This window comes from Vanessa tameamea, chromosome 29 (genome assembly GCF_037043105.1).
Source record: "Vanessa tameamea isolate UH-Manoa-2023 chromosome 29, ilVanTame1 primary haplotype, whole genome shotgun sequence".
Lineage (NCBI taxonomy): Eukaryota > Metazoa > Arthropoda > Insecta > Lepidoptera > Nymphalidae > Vanessa > Vanessa tameamea.
The window spans coordinates 5,071,696-5,079,471 of NC_087337.1; the positions used below are offsets into that span (position 1 = coordinate 5,071,696).

General features: G+C 33.7%; 1 protein-coding gene across 2 annotated transcripts in view; it reads left to right on the forward strand.

Annotated features, from left to right (window-relative positions):
• Positions 1-7,776, forward strand: part of LOC113402091 (glycerol-3-phosphate acyltransferase 4) — a 199,939-nt gene that overhangs the window by 25,016 nt on the left and 167,147 nt on the right. The gene's annotated exons all lie outside the window — the stretch shown is intronic.

Below are 7,776 nucleotides of genomic sequence, written 5' to 3' on the forward strand. Positions count from 1 at the left end.
GTTCTTTAATTATATTATTGCGAAATATTAATCCACCAAAACTGTGTAATGGCACCAGATTGACAGTGAAAGAGTTATTGCCAGATTTGATCGAAGCTACGATCTTAACTGGTAAATCTAAAGGTGAAGTTTGTTTGATACCGCGTATCCTTGATTCAAACTGATATGCCATTCGAGTTCAAACGATTACAATATCCTGTTCGTTTAGCATTTGCGATGTCCATCAACAACGCCCAAGGGCAAACACTTCAAGTTTGTGGTGAGAATTTGGAAGAATCATGTTTTTCACACGGCCAACTTTATGTTGCCTGTTCCAGAGTCGGTACTCCAGCCGTTTGTTTATTCACACTCAAAATGGAAGAACCAAAAGTATTGTTTATCCAAATGTTTTGAATTAATTTTTTAAATAGCTAACAATTAAGTAAATATACTTTTTTAAGAAATGAATCGATGTTCTAGCTCATTTTTGTATTATATCACTTTATACGTAGCGAAGCACGCACCGGCCCGCTAGTTGTTATATAAAAAATTAACAACATTTATAATTGATTTAATAACAAACTCACTTAAAAGATATTTCATTTATTATTCATTTCTCTAACTCCATTATACCCCCCATAACGTGTCCGTCTTACCGTCGATAGGACTTATTATTGCTTGAGAAACCCAATCATTCAAAATACCACCTTATTCCAAAGGCATACAGTCGAAATTAACTAGTAGCGTGCAGCAACTCAATTGTGAAGACGTCAATGTATTTAGATTAATGAATGTTGAACCTTAAATTGTATGTTATAAGGTTTAAATTCGATCATATTTAAGACTAACCTTTCCTCTAGTAGTAGGATGACAATGTCTCTTCAACGTGACGTACTGAAGTTAAGTTTCCGGTTCTAGTTTGTCTGTTATTTAATACATTATATAAAACAAAAGTTTCATCCATACGTTGTTGACATACCCAAAATTCGAACTAAACGCTTTGACAGTTCGTTTTTGGCGAGAGTCGCCAAGATTTGGACCGACCTGTCTGGGTCTATTTTTCCTGATAAGTTGAACTCTGGAGCCTTTATGAGTAGAGTGAACAGGTTTCTTTTGGATGGGCGTGTACCATCTTCGTCTTCATCTACACTTTCAGGTGAGATGGAAGACAAAAGCCTATTCCATTACAACTACAAAAAAAAAGTACGGCATAAAGCTACGTTAAAGTAGGGTCTATGACGAAGGACTTTGTAGTATTAATTCGTATATAGTGAGGATAATTAAACTATTTCTCGAATAGTTAGTGTATTAGTACATGTTTAGTGAAACTCGTGGCCACCCTCCATCAGTATGTCGGCACGCGGACCTCGCGAATTATTTAATAAGCGACAAATTCGCACATGGAGGCATCTGTACGGAATTTTTAAAGATGGCGTCACTCGGATTCCTCGACTTGTAAGGACGTACTTTAGATAAAGATTTTGGTCTGGTTTTCGATTTATTTTCAAGTAATACGATATTTTTAGTGACTTTAGAGCTATCGATGGACAACGAATTAATTTAAAACATTGAATTGTGCTTTTTTTTTTAATTGATAGTCGGATTGGCAAAATCAAAAGTCGAAATATTTTATTCGGGTAGGCTTTTACAAGCACTTTAGAATATATACATATACTTTTATCAAGATTCTACTTAAACGTCCCTCCCAATAATTCCCATAATATGTGTAATTTCTTTTATACCAGATTATATAGAACGCAATAAGGAAAAAAGTCCGTCATATCAAGATTATCATTGATATACCTTATGTAAATCACCTTTAGTTATCAAGTGAAAGATTTACACATATGTCACGATAGTCGCCCTCAGTTCAATTGTAAAATAAATACTTATTTGTACTAATTCCTATGATATGGTATATCTTATTGGTTTTATTAATTATTGTATAATATTTGAAAAAAAAAAAAGTATTATTAATCTTATTTCTAATCATCGATTATGTTTAATTTATATTTTTAATACATATTGTCCAATGTGATAGGGCATGGTGAGACAGTAATGATGAGAATCCTTTTTTAAATCGATTAAAAATATTCTATTTCGACTCGATACTTGATTGGCGGTTTCGCGAGCGACTTCAACGCGTAGTTTTCACTGCGCGTGCATCATAAAACTATACCCAGAAGTGCAACTACAAAAATATTTGACTATTTATTCGCCTTCAAATTTAACCATCTATTGTTAAGCCAAATTATTATATATATTTACTTGCTCGTAATTAAAGTATCGCCATTTTATTAAGATAAACTCAACTCTCACGTACACATACAACTTTTGTAAGGCTGAGCGTCCCTCACACTTATGCAAGATCATATTTTAAACATGGAGGCGCGTCATCATGATTTACTTTATAATAAAATAAATGAAAACAGCTACTCTAATTTGTACTAATTAAGGACCACTTAAATCTATTTTACATAATACTATTTCTTTTTTATCTACGAAGCTTGGGACTTGAAAATCATAATTACATATTGGAACTTTTTTAAAATTCGTTTCCGATAACTGGTATTCAGCTTCCATTATAGCACAATGGAAGCCATCGGGATGAAACGATCCTGTCGCTAGCAGGAGGAAGGGTGATAATTGACCTTTGGGGATAGAGTATCACGCAGACGTGCGATTTGGCATAATCCCATAGTCCAAATCAATACCTCTTGTCTTAAGGGGAAACTTGGAATTGTTCGCGTATATTTGTCACCATTAAGGGAAGGACAGAATCAAGTTGTATTTAAAGGGGGGGAGGCTTTTTGGAAAGGTATTTGCCCTAGAGGTCTTTTCGACCTATATGTTCACTTCTGGTCCAAAAAGTATACTATCTCGAGGAGTACAGTGTATGAAGTATATTATCATGTACCAGGAGAACAGCAACTTGTAGTAGTTGTTAGGTCAACAGAAATTTACAAATGTAAACGCATAGAGGAGGAACTCGAGGAGTCCAGGGTATAAAGTATATATTATTGTGTACCAGGAGAGCAGCAACTTATAGTAGTTGTTAGATGAACATAATAGGAAGGAAACTCGACGAATCCAGAGTATGAAGTATATTATCATGTACCAGGAGAACAGAAACTTGTAGTAGTTGTTAGGTTAACAGATATGAGAGAACGTCTAAGAAGGAAACTCGAGGAATCCAGGCTATGAAGTATATTTTATGTACCAGGAGAACAGCAACTTGTAGTAGTTGTTAAAAATAAATTTACAAATATGAACGCGTGGAATAGACAAAGACACTATTTTTACAAATAAAACTAACTGTCCGTCTTGGGCCCCAAATCTACTAACAAATTGTCTGTCTGATGTGTCTCATATACGATTAATCTGAGATTATTATTGTGAGGTGCACACATTACACGTATTTACACATATAATTTAATAAAAGTTTGAGTTATTGCTCATACAAAAAACATTCATTTCTAGTTCATTCATATATCGTAATAAAGGAAACTAAATAGAACAAACAAAGATTCTCAGATTATGAGTAGTCAGGCCGAATACCGTACCAGGAACCCAGAATCTCACGAAGACAAATAACACCCCATCACAACATTCAGGCTGAAATTTTGATTGCATATGAATACCATATTGATAAGAAAACGTATTTTAATCCTAATATTATACTTTAGTTGTAACGCCTGGCAATGAAAACATGCAGGCAACATAAATTGAAAAAAAAAACAACGAAAAATAAGATTGAACATTAAAAAAAACACAGACTCGTTGATACCCAAGTTTGGTTACGCGATTATTAAAAACGGCAGTTCTGTAAGTTAATCTTTGTAAAGAAAGAGGAGGGTAGGTGGAAGGGATAATTCAATCCACGATCATTGGACGCGCTTACATGGCGTTTGGACTTATTATATCAATTTTACATTTACAAATTCATATATTTCAAGCATACGTTAAAAAATCTTGACAACGATTCTAGGTCAACGGGAGGATCCCTACAGATTTGTTTCAATTTGCGGGTGTAAAGGAAATATGACATAAAATGGCATATCTTTTGATTACGTAGTCCCTAGACTGCAGTATTAGATATTAATTTCAACTTTATACCTCAACACGTTCCTGAGAAAAAGGATCTTGACGGACAAAAGTGAAATTATAAGGTCCATTTCCTTCAGAGGTAAATACGGCATAAAATGAGCGTTTGTAATGGAAATGAGGCTTTTTACTTTATATTTATTCGTTATTTAATAGATAAGCAACTTTGACCTTGAATTGACGTCATTGGTCGAGATCTTGAATAATCTGTGGTGTTCATCGTGGATTCGCGAAACAATGACGTTTTTAATGTCGTTGAAGTTACTATCGGAACATTGGAAGTAATATTAAAGCGGATATAAGTAGTGAGCCGAGATAGCCCAGTGGTTAGAACGCGTGCATCTTAACCGATGATTTCGGGTTCAAACCCAGGCAGGCACCACTGAATTTTCATGTGCTTAATTGGTGTTTATAATTCATCTCGTGCTCGGCGGTGAAGGAAAACATCGTGAGGAAACCTGCATGTGTCTAATTTCAACGAAATTCTGCCACATGTGTATTCCATGGTGGAATATGCTCCATACCTTCTCCTCAACGGGAGAGGAGGCCTTAGCCCAGCAGTGGGAAATTTACAGACTGATTATTATTATGTATGTTATGTAAATAGTTACGTGTAATAGTCTTGTGTTATAAATAAAGACATATTAATAAAGATGTATGTAGCTGAGCTATTAGCGAATCTCAAATAAACGACTACTGAGTTTCTAACCGGTTTTACTTGGAAAAACTAAAATGTATATTGTGAGAGATATTTTTTTCATATCGATAATTATAGCTCCTATGATCGTTATAGAAGACGGACAATGGACATACATTTAAAAGTAGATATTTAGATTATTATTATAGTAAAACAATATTGCTTAAACTGTTCGCGGTAATGGACCGAGAAGTATTGTGAAAACCCGTCTGGGTAGGAAGCACCCACTCAACAGATATTACCGTCAAAAACGTTTGTTTTATTTTACAAAAGAGAGCAATCCGGTCTATTTATAATCTTGGAGCTAGAGACTCTCTTCGGGATGTTTTTAACAAAGTAGGAATACTGACTGTTGCGTCACAATATATTTACAACAATATTATGTGTATTCAGAGTAGCATTGATCACTTTGATAAAATCAGTGATAATCATTGTATGTGCACAAGAAGTAAGGATAAGCTTATAACGCCAAGTTTCCAACTCCGCTAAGTCAATAAATCATTCTTGGGGCAAGGTATCCGCTTCTATAATAAAATTCCGCAGACATTTTTAACTTTGCCGTTTCATAGATTCAAGTCATTTGTAAAAAATACATTTGTAAAGAAGGCATATTATTCGATACAAGATTACATAGATGATAAAAAAGCGTGGAGTTAATGCTTGTTGACTTCCAGGCAGGAGACATAACATACATATATAATTGTATTTAACTAACATGACTGTATTTTTATATATTGAAATAGAGTAACTACTGAGTTTCATACCGGTTCTTTTCGGTATAATCTACACTCCGAACCGGTTGTAGCTTCACTTTAAATAGTTTGTTAAATGACGATTCAGAAGTGCTTGTAAAAGCCTACTTGAATTAAGTATATTTTGATTTGATTTGACTAAAAAATAATTATTTTTTAACGATCTACAATTGTAGACAGGTTTCGATCGAGTCTATAGTAGACCTGAAATTATTAATACAGAGATAAACACCTCGCGCCATGTAAGCTAGTCTTAAACATTCAACAGGCTATTTCGACTCTGTACTCTGTATATTGAAATTCATAGCGTTCCAGTTCGTTCCGCGCTATTAACATATTACGCTCGTGTCATTCGTTATACTCATTAAATGAATGAATGACATTTCGTGAATGAACGAAATATATTTGGTAAATCTAAATTCCATATACAAGTTATTATTAACTTTCATAACGGATGATTCACTTGGTGAGGGCTTTGTGCAAGCCCGTCTGGGTAGGTACCACCCACTCATCAGATATTCTACCGCCGAACAGCAGTACTCAGTATTGTTGTGTTCCGGTTTGAAGGGTGAGTGATCCAGTGTAATCACAGGCACAAGGGACATAACATCTTAGTTCCTAAGGCTGGTGGCGCATTGGCGATGTAAGGAATGGTTAATATTTCTTACAGCGCCATTGTCTATGGGCGGTGGTGACCACTTACCATCAGGTGGTCAATTTGCTCGTTCGCCTACCGATATCATAAAAAAAAAAGATTATTAATAAAAAATGAACAGTTCCTTCGAGTCCTCATGGATCGCATTATCAGAACTGTATTTTGTTACCAATCTGGAAGTACATATATTAAAAAACAAAACGAGACGAATTGTGCGAACACCCCGTTGGAACGAAGTTGCTTTTGAAAAATAATACTCCAAACTGGACAATACTTCCTTAGAACCGAGTATTATCTCAATAAATCACATAAACTCAATCAAATCACTACCGTTACAAAAATTTGCATTTTTCAAGAAATAATGACATTTCTTTTTTTTTTTTTTTATTTTGAAACGTTTCGTTTGACGTTAGTATTGACAACCGAGAAAAAAAAACACAGGCTATATAATAAATCATAGCTAACATTTTAGTTATATATTATGTATATAAAACAATGAAAAAATTAACAATCTTTCAAATTGTACTTGAAAATTCCGTGTGAATTATAAATATTATTTAAAAACGACAACGGCCTTTACGTGACGTGATATCTGTCAGTTCACTCTACTGTAAGCCGCGTAAAACAATTTCGTACCAAAAATATCGACTTAATAATCTGTGCCAATTGGCACAAATAAAAGCCAGAATAATTAAAAAAACACAATTGAATTGAGATCTTCCTCCTTTTTTTGAAGTCGGCTAACAAATACCACCCCGTCTCAAAGTGCGAATAGAGAGGTTGATTTATTTTTGGTCCGATCGGAATTACGAATCAACGGCGGAAGGCATTCACGCCATTCCACGCGGTCATGCTTTGTACACTAAATATTTTTAATTTTCGTTTGTATATACTTAATGTATCAATTCATATTTAAATAAAATAATATTTGATATATTTGCAAAGTAAATATATCCATATTTACTTTTTGCTATTAATTTTTGGCGTGAACGGGCGCGATGAGATTTAAATTTCATGGTTGATTTCGAGCGCTACGTTTTCGCGACACCGGTCACAAATTTTGTCTTTTTTTTTTAATTTCTGTTTTAACACTCCTTATTAATCTACATACCTAATTAAATAGACCAAATAAAAAAAAAAATCTTACACTCATAAAAATGGCGCCAAAAAGTGACATTTAAAAACAAAAATTGATATTTAAACAAAAAAAAAATACATGTACAAGTCATGTGTGAAAAAAAATGTTTGTAAAAAAATATCGTTAAGAAGGAAGTAATCCGTTTTAATCCTTTGCATTACATGGAAAACGGTATCATTTTTGTTTTTTTTTTATCGCTAATCAATAATTATCAAGTATTATCTGTGCTCCTTTTGATAAGGTTGAACTGTATTCCTCAGTTTCTTTACTGTTTTCATTCGAACGTGATGTGTTATTCTTCCTAATTATTCAAATTAATTGTACAAATTTCTCTTAAATCAAAAGTGATAAAGACTCGTTAAATAAATGTGAGTGTGTTTTTTTTTAATTGACATTTAAGTAAATGCGGTTTTTATTATTAATTTATGGTTTTTAGAATATTGTACGTACA